The following is a 22,251-nucleotide window of genomic DNA, read 5'->3' as shown; positions in this document are numbered from 1 at the left end:
CCTGTTCTCTGAAGCTCTCATGTCCTTTTGGCCCAGTGGGATGTGGGGCAAGAAGATGGAAGGGCCACACAGAGCGGATCTGTTAAAACCTGGGGTGGGAGGTAAAGCAGCAATGAGCCCTGCTGTGTGGAAATGGGGCCACATCTGCATGCTCTGTGACACACCAGCAATGATGGGTCACATTCAGAACGCAACTTCAGAACTGAATGCATGAACGTGAGGCTGACAAACAAACTTCAAAAAGAAAACAAAAAAAACCCTGCACCTATTTCTCTTCTTGAGTATAGATTAATAAATGTACATCAACATTTTCCTCAAGACATTTTTTGGTTTACCGAACTGTTGGAACAAAATACCCTTTCTTCCCTAAGGAAAAGCAGGTCTCAGAAGAGAATTGTAGCTGCCTTTGGGGTCTGACAGAATGGGGGCTTCTAGAGGACCCCACACATATCATGTTGTGTTCCTTGGCTGGGTCCAAGACAGTGGCAAACTTGCAAAGCAGGAAGGAGGGAACAAACAACAACAATTAGAGAACTGAAAGCAGATCCAACCTTATGCAGCTCTGCTGATGCTCTCCAGGCTGAGCAAGACATGAGCCCATGGAGAGGACCAGTGCCAGGTGCAGGGTTATTTCCATTCTAGGCTGTTGCAGCCAAGCTTGGCTTTTCCTCATCACTTCAGTTCTGTTCAACTCTTTTTTCTTTTTGTGCACATAAAAAATAAAAGCTTTTTCTTTTCTTTTTTTTTTCCTTTTTTTTTTGGTATGTCATTTTGGTGGCTTCTGGCTTGTTTCTCCTTCCCCCTCTCTCTCATTCCCTCAGCACTCCTCTCTCTACAGCAGATTCCCTTGAGGTCTCCAGGATGTTATGTTTGCCACACATAGCACCCTTCAGGCACCATGTAAACAACGCCATGATTGCTGGTCAGCACCACACCACGTGACAGAAGGCACGGCGCATGAACGCAACCCCTCCCAGCACAAGCCAGCCTCTGAGCCCCCACCTGCCATCCCGCTCTGCTTCACTGCCAGCGGGACTCAGTCTGATATTGATCCCACTCAACTGATCCCCAGTGATCCATAACACATCTGGTGTCCCCAGGTAGCTTAGAAATCAGAGTGCTGCTGGGTAGCCACCACATCATGGTGTGGGACAACCCAATGCCCTCTGCCACTCTGCACCTGTTTCCCCATAGCCCACTTTGGGATGAGCCATACCTGCTCTGCCTGCCTCTGACATCTAAGAGGAGCGATCAGCACTCCCTCTCCTCTGCTACCCCATTTTTAGCTCCATTAGAAGAATCTCTCCAGCCCAACACTTTGTTAGAGCTTGTTCTTGCCGAACTTCTATCTTGGTCAACACAAGGCAAAGCCAAATGCAAAGTCATTAATAACTCATTCTCCAAACTACTCGTTGTTTGCCTAACAAAGAGCTAGACATTATATTAAGGTATACTGTAAACACACCCAGTAATGAGGTATTCGCTCAATTTTTCCTCAGTCAAGCATTAATTCTCCAGGATGTCGAGCACAGTTTAAGGTCATAGAGGCGGAGTAAAAATATAGCAAGGAGTCAGGCTAGGCTAAATCAATTCTCCTTCTCCAGTTCTGAGTCATTTACAAATATTTTCACAACAGCGCATGAAAGTCAGAGGGCCAGATTTTCTGCTGCTGTCTGTGTATCACAAGGAAATCTGTGTAGGAACGCTGTCAGGAAACCAAATGCTTGCACAAAACCTTCGCTCAGCAGACAGTTAAAACATTTCCTTTTCTTTCAGTTTATACTTTCCCTTTCAATATTAATAGAATGGGTTGAAAATCTTCCAACAGGGCATTTTCCATAAGTGAAAGTCAATTTGTGGAAATCCAAACAGTCTGTAAAAGCAATTCAATTTTCACAACACCGCAGTAAAACTGCCTGGCAGCTCTCTAAAAGCAGGGAGCCTGCCTTGCAGGGCTCACCCACTAGGGCAGGCAGGCCCAGAACAGGCTCCAAATCTGAGCAAAACCAGATTTCTATGTTCTGAGATCTTCCACACGCCAGGATTACCTTTCTTTACTAAAGTTTAGATGACTTGAGTCCAACAGTGGACTAACATACGACATTCTGGATGCTAAGCTGAGTGGAATTTACTGATGTGTGCTCACTGTCAGAGGCAAAAGGCAAAGAATCACACACACATGCACCAGAAGAAAGCAAAAAAGCTTTGCAAAATGCATCCTTGTAAAAAAGTATTAAAAGAAAGATTGAGAAGCAAACATTTGAAATCCCAATGAATACAACCCAGAAAATTGCACCCTGAGGTTTCTGTATAAGGCTCTGTAATGGGTAGCTGTACTATTGCAAAACTTTCACCACTTCCAAGAATTTATGTATCTTCCAAAAAAAAAAAAAACTTGCACAAAAGAACCATTTCTACAACTCCAACTTCTCTTATGCTCCTTAATAATCGATCTGAACTGGCCCATAAACCGTTGACATTCTCCCATAATCAGCAGGCAATCTCAGTGTGACAGCGTGGTGTGATAAAACTACAAAGATCACCATTCTGTCTACAGTGAAGGAAAATGACATTCTAAGAGACTAGGCAATACTAAGAAAAGATATCCATTTATAACTAAAAGAAAAGTTCGAACATTCTGAGATTTTAACAATTCTCTTCAAAAATAAACTCTTTAGTGAGGTGTAGACAAAGAAAGCATTGGAACATGTAAGCATTCCCAGTGCCAGCAACCTACCTAGATGGTACATGCCCAAAGATACTAAGTGGGCTGGTGGATGAGTTTACTGGATCACAAACAACCAGTCCCGAAAAGCTTGAAGGACATGGGGAAACGGCAGAGGGGAGAACAGCAAACACAACACTTCTGTTTTAAAGGGAAAAAAATGATCCTGACAGTTACCATCCAGCAAATCAACACATGATGCTTGTACCCACATTAAGGGGAGATGAGGTCACTGAAGAAGTAGCCACTAATAAACATTTGTATGGTAAACAGGCTGTACATAAACTCTTAACTGTTTTAGAAGAAGAAAAAGCTCAGAATATTCTCAGGACAGTTAACTTCTGTGATTCAGGAGCTGTCTGCAGTGAAGCAAAGGAAGTTTGTTAGAGCCCGTATTGCCAGCTCCCAGTACTCAAAAATTGTGAACCAAGTCCACACAGAATCACAAGATTGATTGGAAATCATGTGATTTGCATATAACACAATACTATTTTGTATAAATGAATATACACATATATAAAATAAAAACAAAACAACTTCTGGCTTCTAATTTTATCAGTCTCAAGACCACTATGGCTACATCAGTAACTACACCTCTTCTATTCAAGAGCCAGAAGCGTACTTATTTCAGTAAGAAATGAGCGTCTCACAAGGACCCTATGGTTTAGTGCTTTAGGAAGCAGCTCAAGTGTTACAAGACCAGGCAACAGCCCCCTAAATGCTGACCAGGCTGACAAGAGCTGGCTTGATACTGGAGTTTGTCAGCAAAGATTTGTGCTTTTTTTTCCCTGCCTTCTGCAGTGCTTTAGTGGAAGCTGCCCATCCAAAGCAGGTTTGATCAGTGTGAGTTCAAAAGTCTACCTAGAAGGTGCAAATTTATGCTATGCCAGCTGCTGGGAGAGGACATTTTCCCACTATCCCTCAAGCAGGAGAAACCCCACTGTCAGCCCTGGCCACCTGCTGCAGCTCCTGCTTCCTTCTCACTTCTGTCCTTTCTTTCAACACTGTTCTCACTGCCTTGCTCGGTCTCCTGCTGCAGACACAACTCCTCTGCATAGCCCCTCAAAAACACAGATGCTCCATAAGCAGGCCTTGGTGCAGAGGCAGCAACTCCTTCACCACTGGCACCGAGACTTGCCGTGGCCACAGCTTATCAAATGCTGAGCAGCCTGAACTGAAAGCACCTGTGCCTTCAGCATGGGTGAGAAAAGCATTAACGGATTGCCTTGGCTCAGGGCAATGCACAGCCATGGTTTCACCCAGAACTACACACCGGTCTTTGCAAGAGGATAGGCCTTCAGCTCAGAGAAGTGTAACAAAAATGGCTTCACTTTTAAATTGTCTTTTTCCAAAACATATTCCTTACATCAGAATCACCCTGGTTTTGCCTCTCCGCCTGTTCAGAAGGAAATGAAACATTCTGCTTTAAGAGACACGCTGGCAATGAAATATCGCAAACATTGTGACTTCCAGCCCGAGACCAATTTCAAACACACCCTGTTGAACGCTTACGAAAAGAAGACACTCAAAACCTACACAGAAAACCCAAAGGGTATAAGACTGAGCAGTGTGAAATTTCACACAGCTCTGTGCTGCCGTATGCAGAAGGCAGCAGCATTTTTCCTCAGCGGAAGTCCCGCCAGCACGCAGTCCATCTGCAGACCTCACCTGGCAGCTGCAGGAGCTGCGGTGCCCCGTGGTAAGGCCCCAGCCACACCAGCACTTCTCAGGCTTACGTAGGACAGTTGAATCACCGTTAAGCAGCAAATTGACCCAAAGCCCCTTACTTTCAAGCCCTTTTCTCTAATATCAAGATTGGGACGTTTAAATTGCTTTTAAAAACTTTAGTTTGCTTTTACAGAAACCACTTTTAATGTAGACGGGAAAAGTGAGCTTGTGGGTCTAGATTCCCTATACTGGCAGCTATTCTTCTGCTGATGGCTTTTTGTTCTTACTGTTCGCTAATTGAAAAAGATTGAAAATCACTTCTCCAGACACGCTTCAAATCTCAGAGCATGACATAAAAGCCAGGAATCCAAATTTCTCCCAGCAATGCCTAGCTAACAAACTAGCTGCCTAACCCACTGGGAAAGTTTATGCATCCTATCCCCTGCTAACGCTGAGCAGAAATAGGATAATAGCTTGCTTGCGCTAGCAGCTGAGACAACCTTTTATCTCAAGCAGAAACAGTCCATGCTCAGGAGCCCCAGACTGATTGTGCATAGAATTATCACTCTTAAATGTCAAAGATTGTCTGTTTTAAATTGAAAAGTGCTATAGAAAAAGGAATATAGTAAAGGAATATAGCTAGAGCTGCAAAGCTGACCACCCAAAAGTTATCAACTGCAAGAACACAGGCAGACCAGGCAGAACCCTGAGAGCACAGTGCAGTGGCAACAGGAGAGAAATTGCATGAACTTGTCATACTCCTCTCTCTGTAACTCTGTGCAGTCTGTAAGTTACACGGACTACCATTAACACAGAAGTTTGCAGCACCACAAACGGAACCCCTCGCACACTGCCAACCCCTGTGCACTGCTCTCCCCTACCACCCACCTTCATCCAGTGATTCATTTACATCACACAAGTGCAACACGCTAGCAGGTTAAATTTGCTAATAAACCAGGATGTGAGCATGTTATACCTACTTAGTATTCAGTTTGCTCTTTTATAAATGATCTGGTAGAGAATCAAGCCCTCCTCTCCCCCTCTAGCTGACTCTCATCTGATTCTAATTCAATTTCTCTGCCTATTGTTTATTTCACCGCTCCCCTGTGAAGTGTCAAATGCTGATGTTCCGTCAGCCCAGAACTGTCGTTTATATTTGTCATTCAGTCCTTGTTAAAAAATAAAACAGGACTGCGCCTGCCTTGGCGCGCTCTGCCTGGGAATTCCCTGTGGTAAAATTAGTCCATTTAGATGGAAAGTTTTGTGTCACTCCCCTGTCTAAATTGGCAGATCTGGCTCTTTTGCAAAAACCAATAAACTGTGAACCTTGATGCATCTGTCAATCAAACTCATATTTCATGAGCAAAGCCAGATGACAACAAAAGCTGGGCAGGCTCCTCCGATTGGCTCTTCTCATTTAGGCATATCAGGAGGCACCTGTCACTCCTCTGGCTCCGCACCGCGCTCGGGGGGACTCCGTTCACGGGGCGCTGAGCCCTTCCTGGGGGCTGGGCTGGGCCAGGAGGAGAAGGAAGGGGGAGTTCAGCTCCTCGGTTGCAATAGATCTGCAGCTTGGCTCTTTCCTCACGGCTCTGGTGAGAGGTGAGGAACTGGCATCACCTTTTGTTTTGGCCATTTTCTCCCCACATATTAAGTAAAAACTTCATATTCTTGCATTCTGTGGGTTTTATGCTGGTTAAAAGGATAAACTGAGTGTGTGAAAAATGATGTGCTGACTCTCTGTGGACTGAGTCACAATGCTACAGAAGAGGAGGGGACATATCCTGAAGCCATCCCAAAGCTGCTGCGTGTACTGCACCCACCGTAGCAATGTGCAGGGACTGTGTTCCCACTGCTCTGCACAGCAAGGAGGGGACTGTAGCTGGGCACATCGACTGAGTCAGGGAAGCGTTTGTTATATAGGCATGAGAGAGGCACAAAAATGACAGCAAACAGCATCAGCTCACCCAAAGCCCTGGGAGGAGTGGATGAGCTCAGGAGCTGATGGTACTGTAGGAACAGCCCCCTGAGAGTTCAGGCTCAGAGGAAAGAAAAGCTCCCCGTGCCCAGTTTTCTCTGGAAGATTCTGAACTCTGCTGTCTGTACCACAGAATGGTGCAAATTTTTTACCTACTGTTTCATTTGTACTCAAAAGGAGAATTTAGCCTAATTTTTCAAAGTACAATCATTTGCATATTTGCATTAGGTTGCCACTGAACCGTTCCAGAAACCTGTACTTCCACAGAGCTGCTGCCTGATGACGGATTTATGTCATCTTCTAAGCACCCCATCACAAACCCCATCTCATGCACCTGTATTTTCTCTCCCTACTTTGTTTTGCTCAGAACAGCTCTGCCATCATATGTCACTTACATTGCTTGCAGATATCAGTGTAATTCTCTAGGCAGCGCAGCAAGCAGACAGTTCCCTTAAAACCAGACTGGTACATTACTGATTCTCACAGTTCTCCAAGTGGTGAAAATTTGTGCCTTTGCTCCAGTTAAAGATACACGATACAAGATGAAAATCTCAGCCTTCTTAAATAGTTGTGAGTTCATTGGTTTCACCCATCAGTTTCAAGTACAGGCTCAAACAGACAAGACAAAAAGCCAAAGAACTCTTAATGTCATTTAAGCTCATTGCATTATTCTTACAGGTGTAGGATAGCATTTATTGCTTACTGAGCATTTGAGACTTGCCAAACTGGGCATACAAAGCACTGGTTTTCATGCAATAAAACACTGACCCTAGTTGTATACCCCAGTTGGTATACATATACACCTCTGCTGGGCTAAGCACATAAGGTCACAATGTGATCTGTACATTGCTGCTTAGGACTCTGAAAAGAACTGCCGAAATACTGCTGCTAGCAGGCAGCTTCAGGGGTACTGAATAAACACACTGTGGTACAGAAACAGGCTGCAGTCGTGGAAGGAAATGTTACAGGCCTTAGGCACTGTCATTATGAACCATAATACAAGATCATCTAGAAATACTGAGAAAAAGAGTCCATGTGTTGTGTACTGTGCAAACTAAGACATCATTCCTGTCCTGACCAACCTACTTATAATTAGACAAAACAGCGAGGGGAAGTGACTCATTCAGTGCTGCTCATCTGATCACTGACAGAATGAGAACGACACATCAGTCTCGTCAGAGATCCTCCTCTATGCAGACATGAAGAAAAGCAAAGAGGGACGTTCACTACCAGCCCAGCAGAAGGGTGCTGGGACGTGATCCTGTTCTTAGAAGGGACTAGAGGGGACTTCTCATACCCAGCTTACTGACATGCTTTGAAAGGTCTGCCACATCCTGGAGGAAATAAATGAAAGATAACAAATCTTCAAAACGGGTTTTCTACTCGCTGCATCCTTTTACAGCAGGGGAACGCTTGCACAAAATGTAAAGGAAGTCTAAGCAAATCCACTGGAAATGCTGTGACAAAACCTAACAGAAACTTCAGGCTATTACACAGTGGGAAGCAAGCACTGACAGACAGCTCACAGAAGCACACTGACAGCCCAAAGAAAGGTCATAAAGCTGTTAATACAGGGAGAGGCTTGGCCAAGATTCCCAGAAGGAGCTCTCTAAAAAGTAATCTGTATTCAGGGATCTGAACAAAGAGCACGACTTCCCCAGATCACTGACAGCCTAGTCCTTTCCCAGTTCATGAGCTATTTGTTCTTTTTGCAGATGCACTCAGGATTGGAGTGCAATTTCTTTCCATGATTTATTCCCAGGTCAGTATTCTGCTTTGAGGACTTACTGGCCAGAAATCATTGAGAAACTGGCCCGTCTTCTGAACTGCATTTTGTCAATATTTCAGAAGCTCTGTTTCCACATTTGTGACTGGTCCTTAAGAGCTCCAAGTCTGAGCCTGGTATGCACGTATGCATAGTTCACTATTTTCGCCTTTAAGTTTTACTGTAAATCAGAAGGGACTTCAATTATACCCCTTTCCCAACTATTCATTGCATTCCCCATCTGTGTGTATCAGGTGATGACTTGTGTTAGATTTAGGTTATTACTGCATGTAGCAGAAATCCTTTTACTGCTTTGATTTTGTAGAGCAGGTGAGGTAGCGGGCTGCTGGCCCCCAACCAGGGGCTGGGCCCCTAATTGCTTCCCCAAATACACCATAAACAGAAAACATTTTTTTGGAAAGGGCCACGAAGTACCATTCATGGGAAAAATCCTGGTGATGTCAAACATGTCTTTTCCTTTGAGGTAACTTCTCTGTTACTACTGACTTCCCACTGACATCCCGCTCTGTTACTACTGGACTTACTGCTCCAGGTCAAGATTCCACTAAGGAAATTCCCAGCAAAAAGAGGGGAAGCAGAGTGGAAATAAAATCAAAAGGAACTTAAAACAGTCTTTGATTATGGAAACCAGGCAGTCTCTTTATCAGTATCTCCAATATTGCTCTGTATCTATTTATATCTTTGGGTATGGATTGTCTGTTGTGATCCATTATTGTTTGTTTATTCATGTGTCTTTCCTCTTCATATGTGTTTTGTTTGTCTGATACAGCGAATGCAAAAAATCAATAATATTTTGATATGAGACCTATTTGCCTTCACAAACTCAAACTGAGAACAAATGTCAACTGTTCTTTCAGAAGAGGAGACATCAGAATATTTGGGAATTGTGAGGAACAATTCACCTAAATTACAGCCCAGACAGAAGAGGTCAAAGAGAGAAGAACACGGGTTTTAAGAGTCTGAAAACAAAAGCATTATGCATCACCTTTTTGCAATCACGACCCATACCTCCTCTGTGGAGAATATTCCATTCCTAGAACAAAGATGGTTCCTTCAGGCTCCCAAAGTAGTAAATTACTACTCACAGCAGTCTCTGCTATTGCATTCTGGCACGCCCCCAGTATTTGATAATGCATGATACTTACAGCAACCAACTGGACACAGTTATCTACGGCTCTCAGCTCTAGCAAGGACATTTTAACTTTCTGTCCAAGATTACTACATTTTCTCAACACTACAGCCACATGGATATTTTTCTACTCAGGCCCCTCAAACTCACTGGAAAGTTTTGGTTCAGCTCATAGTTAATGCCACAATAACAGTACGACAAGTTGCTTCTGTCACATTCAAAGAGAAAGACCAACTGCAAATTCTTCCCTCTGCAAAGAGAGAATTGGCCAACTCTGTTTATGACTGAGTATCCACTTGGCTAGGAGGTTAGTCCTCAGAACTTCCTTTAACCAGCAATACACAGAACCAGGTAAAGACAAGTTGCTATGGAGATTAGCGGCATCTCCCCAGCATACTGAGAATTCCTGCTCCTCTTCCAAGATAGACACTGGTGTTATCATAGAACACATGTAAGGATCTTTAGGAGCAACAGACTTCCCACAGCTTCAAGTAGAATCAGGAACACAGCAAAGGTTCTCAGGAATCTCTTATCATTGATTAAGCAACAAATCTTCCTTACAAATCTCACGTAACTATAAAAAACTCTTGATCACAATCTACAACTTTCTACAAACCTCCATTCCAGATTAGTCAAATCAAAACAAGGCAAAGTGTGTTTTATCATTCCACTATTTTCCACAACAACCATACAACAATCTTTATCACGGTCTTTTAGGCTCCAGGCAGTAATCTTAGCTGAACAATTCATTTGAAGATTCTTCCAAATTCAAAGCCTTTTCATGTCTTCATGAATTTTCTGTTCTGTTTTACAGGTATGCCATTTTCTTACCTTTCTCTGTGCTCTGCGCGGTCTGTTGCTGTGCTGCTCAGGGCGTTCTTTGACTTCTGCATCCCCTGGTGTCAGGAAGAGTCTTAATTGGAATTCATCACAATGGTTCCTGAACAGTCCCCTAAAGCCATGCCAGAGGCTTCCTTAACAGAACCATACCCTGTAGGTCACAAGAACACACACAAAAAAAGAAGACACTTGATTAGATTACAAAGCAGCAAATTCAACACTGATTATAATTTTTCCCCAATAGCTTTTATTTTGACCAACTGAATTTATAACCACAGGAAATCACTAAGATTCCAGAAAAAAAAAACGAACAGTCTTATAGATTAGCATTCAACAAGCATTCTGGAAAGATATTAGCATTTCTGGGATTAGGCCAACTGCAAGCTGCTTGAGCTACCAACAAACTGCATATTCCTCCTACATCTGCCCATTGCATGGTTCTTCTGCCTTCCTCTTAAGAATCCATCGAGAATACTGCTAGAGATCATAGACCTTACAAATCATGAGCCTGGCTCACTCTTACAAATCCTGTGTTCCTAAATCCATGGATTTAGCATTCAAAGTGAGGAATCAGCTTGTGTCTCTGGCCTACAATTCTGAGAAATGCTGAAGGAGCTTGTATGTTGATTAATTTTTAAGTTGTCTATATTGCCATCGAGTCTATCTTGCTGCTGTATCTTATAAAAACTTTTCTGTTTCTGTCCCAGAGGCTCAGCAACACAAGTGAAACATGCTCATTTGCTCTATTAATGTGTCCTGTGTCATGTTCACCTGACTGGCTCAGGACAGCCTGATCATAATCACTTTTCTCATAGCTTGATTTGCCTTCTGCATCCACTACTGTCAATCAGAAGTCTGAAGCCAGAAGAGCTACACTCGTGTAAACTGTGTATAAGTGAAACTGGAATCAGGCATTGACTTTTAAGATAGCTGTTTTCAAGTTCATTGCCACAGCTACCCCAGAGGAGACTCCTAGCACACTGTGATCATCTTGTCTGGCCTCTGATATGAGATACCCATAGGGCTGCTCTGAATTAATTCCTGCTGCAGGTTCCGTAGCTAGGGTTGAGCTGGGGAATCTGTTTCAGAGGAACATTCACTACTAAATATAAAGGTTCTAGTGTTGGAAAATATACTGAACCCGAGCTAAAATATTTTGACAGGTGATTACCTGCACTGCTGAAAACACAACACGTTATTTCTGGTTGAATATACCTACTATCAATGCAGAGCTGCTTCAGATCTGTGTATACCAGGCTGCAGAGCCTTCACTTCCAACCCTTATATTCTTCACCCCGGCATTTATAAGCTGTAACATTGTTAATCTTGCTTCTATTGAGAAAAAATGCACTTCACAATTAATGTGTACCTAGACTTCATGTCTTAGTCTTTATAAAAAGACCTTTAACTCCCATACAAGCTCCTTCTCCTCAGCAATCAAGAATGCTTCTGTTCTGTGGGATTTAGCTAACTGGAAGCTCGTTTCATAGACATCCCCAATTCAGACTGGTCTCTTCCAGGCACCACAAGCATCTCCCAGGATCTCTGATTTAAGTTTACCTGTTTGTTTGACCTCCAGGCAGAAAAGTCACTGCTTGGGTATTATTGCCACCATTGACAATCTGTGTTAGTTTCTGTGTACATTTTTTGTTGTTTGCCTTACCAAACTACAACAAAATGGTGGTCTTCACCTTAAACAGCTTATACTTTAAGGATCCCTTAACAAAAATAGCTACATTCATGCACTTCCTCCATAGAAAGCCATCTCAAGTCATGACTGTTGTTCTGGATCCTCTCAGCTCCAATGGAACTATTTCTAGATTGGACTCCCTGCACTACAGATGAGTCACAGCTTTATTGACCTGTTTAACTGCAATGGAAACTTGCTGCAAAAGCCTTCAGAAGGAGTTGCCTGCACCATTTCGTTGGATACCAAGAGAAGGATAATAGAAGTATTTTAAAGTAAGTCTTCTCTTTACCCATGACATCTTTGCATGGTTATCTTTCTCTATACATTTCCTCCTAGTGCTGTAACTATTACTGGCTTTCTGACCTGCAAGGGTCCTACAGTGTCTCTCAAATTCTCCTCTAAAGTTTGCATGTGCCACCTTCCTGCTTCCTACATCTCACACTCCGCCTGCTCCCACTTAGCACTAGATCTAGTCAGCATCTAGACCATGCTAAGAACTAAATCCATAAGCCAGAGTCATGACATTTTAATGACGATGCAGTTACAACGTAATTTTAATTATATCAGGAAGTCCTTCATGGTCCCCATCTTGGAAGATGGGAAATGATGTAATTTGAGGCTCTCAAAGCCACACCTGGGATCAGGCACCCCCTTCTGACCCACACTGAGGGAAACTGCAGACCCAAATTGCCGATGTCTTTCTGTAGGATATGACTCCTTGGGTTTCCCTGACCAGCGAACACCAGTGTACACTGTGAGAAGCTGAATGCCATTCAGCATCTACTGAAACAGTGTTGGGGCATCTATCAGCATGCTGGGGGTTAACTGGATCTATTCCGAGCTTCCAACCCATTCTGTTACGAGAATAAAGTGGGAATGCGGGTTATACATACGGAGGCTTGAGGCTGAGCCCCAGAGATAACACAAAACTACTTGCTTTTTCTCAAGTCATTTTTTTCCCAAGCCATGGTGCAAATTGTGGAAAAGCAGCCTCCTGACTCCCGTCACAAGAGAAGCAGCATTCCCTGCCTGCCCCCCACTTCTTCCCATCCTTCTTATGAGTGAGTCACTGCACTGAGTTGGACCGCAGGGAGTCAAGGAGGAACAGGGTTTAACCTTTCTCTCATTTTATTTTTTTTAACAATCTCCTCCTCCACCTCCTCTTTCTTCTCCTCCTCTTCTTCCTCATCCTCCCACCCACCCCCACCCTGTCCATCTCCCCTCATCCCACTCGCACACCACTCCCCCCCTTTACCGGTATCCAACACTGTCAACCCAAACACATGATAAATTGCCCTGTCAACAGAATTCATTCAGGGACCAATTAATTCCACAGAAATGAACCAGGAGCCATCAGTTGCTGAAAAACTCCAAGTGCAGGGAGCGAGGAAGCTAGCTTTGTGAGAGAGAGAGAGAGAGAGAGGGAGAGAGAGAGAGAGGCTTGGGAAGTTAGTCTGACAGAAATTGGTCATTTAATGCTTAAGTGCACCGTAGACAGCCCTGTCATAGCAGCCGGCATGGCAAAAACTCCCCCAGTGCTTTATTTATTAATTATGTGGAGCAGCACGGGGGTCACTTCACTGTCTCGGTACAGACTCATCAACTTTACTTCTTGTCACCGGAGGAGGTCCCTCAGCATGTGGGACAGCGGGCCACATCGCGGTTCTGCCTCTGCCACCCCGCTACGACGCAGCCTGAAGCAAGTTTGCAGGAGCAACACCTGTGCCCTCAGCACAAGTGGGCAGCGGCAGGCGGGGCGGCAAGAACAGCACAAGTGGGAGCAAACCATCATCCTGCTGCTGCCCGGCTCCAGAGCAGAGGTGGTGGGAGCCTGGAGATTTCATTTGCAAAGCTTCCTCATTATCCTCCTTCACATTCTCCTTAGCCATGATGCCTGCAAAAATCTGACAGCAGTTAGGCTGCTGATGTATTATGAGTACTGCCTATCCTGCTGATCAATAGCGTCTCACTGCTCCGCGCTCTATTCCCTCAGCTGTCTTTGCTATCCGCTACTGCTTGACTCATAGCTGTGAGCTCTCTGAGGGCAGGACCATCTTTCTCCTCTGTGCCAGAACAGCACCAGGCAACGCCCAATCCTGATCTCTGAGGAGCGCTCCTGAAGTGCTCGATAGTAACAGAAATAATTATTCTGTCCTTTCATAGAACCAAAGAAAATAAGGCTGGAGAGGACTGCAGGAAATCACCAAGGCCATCCGGACCACATCCCTGCCAAAGCAGGATCAACCATAGTTGAGCTGTTTCTAAATCTTTTTGTCTAGCTCCTTTGTCATGCCCCTTTCCACCCTGCTGTGTGTTTAGGACTTGAAAACATTCATTTCCCCCCGAGAAGTAAACATGAAGCCAGGCCTCGAGATGTATCTCCACGTTTAAGCAAGAAACAGAATTATGTCCCCATCGTTTGGCAGAGATGAACAAGTGAGGCACGTGCTGCTTTTCACATTCTCCTACTGGTTGGAAAGCAGTCAGATGCATTCTGGAGTAATTCAATATAACATGTATTTCCCAGTATTTCCTGATCCTCCATATAAAAGCTCAAGGACACAAAGAAATCCTGGCAGTGATGTCACGCTGGCAAGGCTTATCCATACAGCACAGTGAAAAGAGACCCCTCTCCCTCCACACCTGACTCACAGTCATTAAGGTTGGAAAAGACCTCTGAGATCATATAGTCCAGCACCAACCCACCCCCACCATGCCCACTAACCACGTCCCTCAGTGCTACATCTGCTCTTTTCTTGAACACCTCCCTGGGCAGGCTGTGCCAGTGCACTGCCACTCTTTCTGAGAAGAAATATCCCAGTACACAACCTGAACTTCTCCTGGCCCTACTTACAGCCGTTACCTCTCATCCTTTTACCAGATTAGCAGCAACCAGCAAAGCCATGGTGTCTGACTGCTTTCAGTACACGTTATCTGTTCTAGTGTCTGGAGATGAATTGTGCTTCAAAATTTTGGGTTTCCGGACTGGATTTTTCAGCTTTTGGGAATGCTCAGATATGGGGCTTAAGTACATTTCTTCTACAGGTGTCCCTCTGTGAGCATGTCTGTCCCCCCATGCTGATCAGTGCATCAGGGACAAATAAATGGCAGCAACAGCCTGAATGGAGGAAACACTGCAATTGCATCTTGGTGAAAATCCATCGCCTTCACCTGTCCCAGCCCCAGCATGGTCTGCTGTAAGGCACAAAATCCTTGTGTCGCCCTGTGCCACAGCAAACCCGGGGCAGGACAAGTTAGCAGATCAGACACACCTTCCAATTTTCTAAGAGACGTTCTGGTTTTTCACAGCACATCAGCTACAGGTTACCTTGACAAACTACAAGTGCACCCTGCCACGTTGGAGCTACCAGTCAAAGCCTCACTAGACAGCTTCCCTGAGCCTGGAGCAGCCTGATGCAGTCACAGCTTCACAACCACTGGCCCTCACTCTTCCTGTGAGCCCTCCAGAACATTGGGAACACCTGTGCTGGTGTCCTCAGAAAAGAGATGCCTCACGTAAGCACGGGAAGATCCTGTTCTGTGTTCAAGACCCAGTGAGACCTCTAAAGAGTGCATGTGGAACAACAAAAGACTCAAAGTGGACACCCAATGACAGCCTGTATTTATGTGTCTATCTGCATCTATATTTATGACTCCTTTCTCTCAGTACTTACTCAGTAACTGATAAATCTCAGCGTGTTATGGAAGACAGAACCTGATGAGGAAACTCAGCTGACAAAGGACTATTCCAACCACATGGGACCTTACACAGCCCTTCCAAGCATTTCTCAATCAGGCTTTAAGGAGTCTGTTAGCATTCACTTTATACTACTAACCACTATTTCATACAGAAATTTAAATGGAAAATGTTTTCTATTCTTTATTTTCACATGAGAAGAGGAAGTGATCTCATGTTTCAGCCAGTGAGCAACACACATAGGCACAGATGTGCGGAGCTGACCCATGGGACGTGTGTGGGCAGTACCTGTACCCCAGCTCAGGGCACAGGCACAGAAGCAGGAGCTGCTCCCTGCACTTTCTGTAGTCATTACAGTGCAGCACTTGGCCAAAGAAGCCATTTTCACAGTGGAAAATAACATAATTCTCTCCAATTACAGCTTGTATATTGTATTATCATAACTTTCACCGTACTATAACTTCTTTGGAACAGGAGCCCCCAGTGCCCAGATACCAAAAGTAATGCTGAGGTCGCTCAGACTCTGTGGTCATTCTATAAAAAACTGTAATAACAGATAAATATTTTTAAATATTCCTACTTGGTGCCAGAAATAATCTACACCTTCACAGAGCAGAGATGACAGGATAAATCAGATATGAAATAGTTTTGAAACAGAGGACCTAAGAATAATCAGGTCAGAAAATTTACTTTTGTCTTGGGACAGACTGTTAGGGAGCTGCTGATTGCCTTTGCTGTTCAAGAAGACAGTTAATAAAGATAAAACGTGTTCTGTAGAACAGAAGGATATTTCAGTCTTGCAGGATGGCCCTGTGTTCTGCTGTAACAAGGTTGTGCCACGCTCTGTCCTCAACGAGCTCACTTTGCAAGCCAGAGAACTCAGCAAGTCCCCGCACTGCAGTTCTGCTGTGAACCTGCAGAGCAGTCAGTGCTTTGTGCTGTCCCTCCCTACGCATGCTTCTTTCCCAAAGCATCACCTCCTGGCAGTACATAGCTACTTGCCTCTCTGAGCTCAAAGACAACCAACAAACAGTTCTCAGTTCTCAATCTGAAATTACCACACCACTTCATTGCCCATCAGGCACCCTGTGCTGCAGTCAGCAACAATTCATGGAAGAGGGATCAGGAGGAGACTGATGGGCACAGATCACCATCACCAACAGTTGCACAGCCTTCTTCCTGCTTGAAGATGCTGTGTGGCACTGAGTGCTATGCACCACTGCTCTCACAGCACAGCACAGTCAGTGCTGGGACTGCATCACTTCTGCAGAGAGGTTTGCAGCATCATAGCACAAAAGAGCACACACTGCCCTTGTCCTGGAAATCTCAAGTTTACATTACCTTATTTAGTTCTTTCAGACTTAGTAGAATGCTCTTCCCAGTGATACGCACTCAACACTGCCCAGAGGACACTCAGCAGCTGTCCTTCAGCTACTACTTTCTATATGACCAGCCCATGGGGAAGGCAGCACCATAGCACCAGCACTGCTCACCCGGGATGCAAAGAACCTCCTGAATCCTGAAAGAGAGGAAGGCCCACACAGTCCAGGCCTGTAAGTGAAAACCTGGTGTAACAGAGACCTGCTGCCACAAAGGTGGCAGGAGCTGCAGGCACTGTGTACAGCAGGAGCCCTGCTTTGGCCCTGGAGCTTACGAGTGCTTGTTTTCCAGTGGGTGAAGCCAAGCTGCCTTGCTTTCTGCATGATGTGTGCTTTCAAAGAGCACCTGAATAATTGATCTGAGTGTGGACGGACACCAACATGACCTGTTTCCAGAGCCAGCTGGGAAGCAGCATTCCTGGCACTTCTCACCCCCCACCACCTCTCCTTGACACCCGATCCCAGGCCTGCAGCTGCCCCAGCTCCCGTTGCATTGCAGCTCAGCGCAGCATGTGGTGCCAGTGTGGACCCCGCAGCTCACAGCCTGTGTTACGTGTTCACCACTTCATCAGCACAGTGGGGCATGAGAGCAGACACTGCTCCACAGCAGTCCTCCTTCCAAGGACAGAAAGGATTGCCCCTTTAGGGGGGAAAAGCTCTGTTCCCCACAGCTCGACTGCAGTCCTCTCCAATCCAGAAGCGAAGATCTGTGCAAGAAGCACTAGGAGCCTGCCCCTGAGCTGAGACAGAGCCAAAGCAGAGCAGGCCTTTTGTATGCAGCCAGAAGAGGAAGACAAGGCCTTTTGCTAAGCCTATATGGTCCTCGTGGTGCTCCCATCTTTCTCAGATAATTCTACATATTCAGTCAGGTTTTGTTCAGCCTGTTGAATTTTATTCCTGACTGATGGGGACCATCTATGATTTACATCAGCACAACCAGTAGCACAATCTGGCCCTATAAAGCTACAAGGCATATACCTTTCACAGAGCATTCAGTTTGTGGAGTAACAGTGACTCAGTGCTACACCAGTGCCTCAATTTTGCCTGAACACACAGAGAACATGGCAAAAATTCCTTTAGTCTAGTTTACTTTAGCACAATACTTACTGATTTATATCATCATGAGCAAAGTGAGAATCCCAGTGAGTAAACACATATGCTCAGTGAGACAGAGCAATTTTTTAGTCACTTCCCTACTACCACTCCATAAAGCATACTTCTTTCTCCCTCTCTGAATAAACAGTAAACTACAATATCACCCATGAAAGTCTTTCCAATGTCAATATATTGCCCTCTACCAAGCTGTATGCCGAGATCAGTATATCATGCTAAGGAGCTGGTCTGCCACTCTCCCTTCCACTGGACTCTGTGTGTGTGTTCTCATTCAAAGAGGTGAGGATGGAACAGAAAAATACCAAGAGTGTAACTATAGGGTCCACATGCACCTCTGCCATACAAACAAGGCATGATACAACCCCTCCTGACCACAGTAACTGCCTTTCTGGCAGCTTTCTAAGGGCATGCCTGAATGGCCCTCAACAGCAGTTTCCAAGCTCTGTGCGGGCATTGCTGCAGTTGGCCTCAGGCTGATGAAGGACTTCCCAGAAACACAGAACCAGGCCCATTTTACAGCTGGGGAGCAGAGGCATAGGAATTAATTACTGTGTGCACCGTTACACAGCAGCTCATAGCTCAGCAGAGAATCGAAGTAATGTCACTTGTATGCCATTTAATGTCACTTAGTATTTGATCCGCTAGGCTGTTCTTCCCACAGCTGATCACCCTTCTGTATGCAAATCAGCCATACAGCTGGAGGAGAGGCACTGCAAACTCACATCTTGAGAGCAGGAAAGAAACTGCTGAAGAAGTCTCACAAAGAGAGCAATGTATCTGGCACAGTCTGCATTGGGGAAAATATACTGTCATTAGCTGCTGAACATGCAGAGGTATGGAAACCTGTTCTTGTAATGCTCATAGCCTGGCTCTCTCAACTTTTATCACCTTTCAGGCAAGTGGTGACGTGTCTGAGTCCAGAAGAGGGACTGAACTAAGCACCCTTCAGGACCAGGACTAGATTTCTGCTGTGTTGTGTACTGCTTGTGCAGCAGGGCTGTAGTTGCTGCTCTTTCAGGAATACCAGATATGATAACTCGCAGTGGGCTGGACAGGATGGGTACATCCAGAGATACCTCTCGAGCCTCTTTTCTGCACAAATTACCTATCACAGAATGATAAATTCCGTAGAATGAGACTCCGTCCCTTGAGGAGGAGAGAGAAGAGATTTTAAGTAGGAGTTAGGGGACAGAATTACTGCTTAGTCCTGGAAAGCTAAGACACATACAAGCAATGCTGTCTGAACGTGTTGCCCCAATCAAGCCCATGAGTCTATCCAAAGGAATGCCATCCCACACACAGCGCCTGTGAGGCCATGGTTAAACAGCAACGATGTGCAGCTTTGCTAAGAGGGAAAGCAGCGGGTACTAAAACGCTGAGCTGTTTTTCTTTGGAGAAATCAAGTGTGCTTCAAAGATAACAGGCCATGAAGATTAAGCTTCTAGAGCAACCAAAGGAGAACAGCAGATGGAGGCATCAGTGCTGCCGCAGCAGAGTGCACAGCGATGCTGAAAGGCTGGAGATTTTATCAGGCCCCTCTCAAGGAGGACTGTAGGTTTCAGCTGCGTAAGGTGAAGAGAGGTAAAGAGGAAAGAAATGGGAGGAACGTGAGGTAAAAGGATTTCATTAATTACAAGAGATTAATTAGCACCATAAAAGCAGGCAGCACGGATTACAGCAACTGTCAGCAAAGAGCAGTGACAGCTGCAGCAGGGACGGCCGGCCACACGGGCCCCCAGCCACAGCCAGCTCCCACCACAGGCCGGCTCCCAGCCCACAGGGCTCCCAGCACGAGGGCTGACTTGGGGCACAGATCGTGTCCCGACAGGGGAATGAGCTGGTGCCCATCTCTACAATTCCATGTCACCTTGAGCAAATCACTGATCCTGCTATGCTCCAGTTCCTGAAACAGGGAGATAACTTCTCTGAACTGCCAATTTAAATTGTAAGACCTTTGGGGCAGAGAGTAAAGCACACACTTTATTATATTTATAAGGGATCAGTAAGCGTTAAAGGAGCACTGCAGTAAAGAGCTGGTCACCAGAGTCCACTGGTAGGTGCGTACACCTAAAGCCAGGGGGCAAAAAGCTCGTGCACACTTCCCTTGGAAAATTTACCTTTGATATCAGTAAAGTATTTCATAGTTTCACCACATCAGAGGCATTTGTAAACTCTAAACATCTGGAATATTTTTTTCCCGACAATATTTTTTTCCAGCCATACTTGTTTACATTTTCACTGAAAACATTTTCACTGCAACGTTGTCTTTCTTTTGATCAGAATGCAGAAAGGCCCTAAAAAAACACACCGTTGGATTTTGCCAAAGTGTTTATATTGCCCTCAAATAGCTCCATTCATTTTAATCAAAACTTCTCAAAAACCATTCTTGTTTTAGATCTCAGCACATTTTCTGATGTATTGCAATTCCTAAGAAACCTTATAGTTAAGCCATCATTTATAACCACCTCCAGCACATTCGGTTGTGGCACCACCAATAGCACACACTATTAATGTCCAAAGCATCTTTGTATTTTCTATTTAGTATTTATTAATCCCATGGAAAAATTATTTGGAAGCCTATGTTGATATATGCTATGGAGTGAGGTTACATATACACACAGCACCAAGAGTTCTGAGCTCTCCTGTGAGTTCCATTTGTTCCTTAAACCCGCAGCAGGTACTTCAGTGTGTGTCAGAAGCAGAGAATAGAAATCTCGGGGGAGGGTGCCCTGAAAGACGCCTGCTCTCAGCCCTCTGATGCAAAGACACAGACGTGGGCTGGTAGAAATTTCTTGCCTACTCACTGCCTCAGATCCTCCACATACAAACTGAAGAAAATATCTAATCTTGCTTCATGATATATTGTTGGATCAAACGTGTCTACAACTGCAGGGATAGGAGAAGCTTGGAAGGGAAGCAAAAGGCAACTAAAATAGAGTTGGTGTCTCCTAGCATGGAAATAAATACAGACTCCCTTCAAAAACCAGGATGTTCCAAACAGCCTTGAGAACCTCCAAAGAGAGACAACACAGCAGGTCACAAGTCAGCTGGACTCTGACATGGAGGAAAGAAATGTGAAAACTGCTGTCTCGCTGCCACCTACCCTACAGTGTCTGAGGAACCACTCAAGCACAGGATGGAGAGCCAGGAGATAAAGTTGCCATTTATTACGTGACATTGGGTGAGTCATTTTTCTTTCCCCATATCTCAGTTTACCCAATGGCAAGAAGGAAAGGAATGGAGGAATTGGAAGGGTCTCCTCTCCCCTTCATCCTAAGCATGTGGTTTGCCAAAACAGTGCATCATAAGTGCCTCCTGGTCCAGCCTCCTGCTAAAAAGAGACTCCCTGCTCCATTACAGTGCTGGAGCCAGCAGCCCTGCAAGGCTCCGTGCCTGTCTGCCACACTCAGGCAGCCATCTCAGCACACAGTCAGACCCTGGGCTGCTCCAGTCTATTTTATCACAATTTACTCGGTAACAGGTTACAAATGTGGCATCTGATGAAAATAATGAGCCTTGATGTCACTTAGTGCACAAGACTCCCTGAGTGTGTGCAGGGAATAGCAAACGAGAGCCAGGCCAGCCTCCCTGCAGGTGCCAGCGCAGTCTGTCCTGTGGTAAGGGGATGCTGCTGTGCTCTGCCCTGCCCAGCAAGCTCAGCCATGGCCATGCTTCGTGCCACCAAGGCCAGCCCCATGGCAGCCTGCAGCAGGGCTTCTCTCCCTAGGGAGGGAGCTCAGGCAGCAGCCCACAGGCCAGGCCTCAGGTACCCCAGCCATGCATCCAGGAGCATGCATCTCCCACCTGCAGAGGCCCAAATCTACCAAGGGCAGGAGCTGGCCCACTGTGAGGAAATGCTCCCTCTTCAGGTCTTAACACTATTAAGTAGGAAGGTGGATATTTTCTGTGTAAAAAAAAGTCTCACTGAAGATCAAGAGGAAAGATATCCAGCTCCTAGGTGACTAAGGAGCATTCAGAGCTGGAGAAACCAAGCTGTGCTGAAGACTTGTGAGGTGGCCCTGACCAAGTCCCTGTACCCTTCCAAGTCTTGGTTTTCTTGCTACTGAATGAAGACAAAAGCATCCCTCTGCTGTAAGGGATAGCCTAGGAGGGCACCTGTGACAGAGACAGCCTGGTGCTATAGACAAAGATGAGGGACCTGGCAGCTGGTGGCACAGAGAGAAGGGTCAGAGATGATGTCATAACCATGGCAAAGAACAAAGGTTAAATCAGATACAGGAGTGAA

General features: G+C 45.3%; 1 long non-coding RNA gene across 5 annotated transcripts in view; it reads right to left on the bottom strand.

The window, feature by feature from the left end:
- LOC101749795 overlaps positions 1 to 22,251 on the bottom strand; it is a 326,633-nt gene that overhangs the window by 225,524 nt on the left and 78,858 nt on the right. For all 5 annotated transcript variants that reach the window (XR_005861100.2, XR_005861105.2, XR_005861103.2 and 2 more), the window contains exon 3: positions 10,118 to 10,277. This is a non-coding gene — a long non-coding RNA (uncharacterized LOC101749795). The remainder of the gene's footprint in view (positions 1 to 10,117; positions 10,278 to 22,251) is intronic.

This window comes from Gallus gallus, chromosome 6 (assembly GCF_016699485.2).
Source record: "Gallus gallus isolate bGalGal1 chromosome 6, bGalGal1.mat.broiler.GRCg7b, whole genome shotgun sequence".
Lineage (NCBI taxonomy): Eukaryota > Metazoa > Chordata > Aves > Galliformes > Phasianidae > Gallus > Gallus gallus.
The sequence above is the reverse complement of the archived record's forward strand: the minus strand, read 5'-3'. Positions and strand labels throughout refer to the sequence as shown.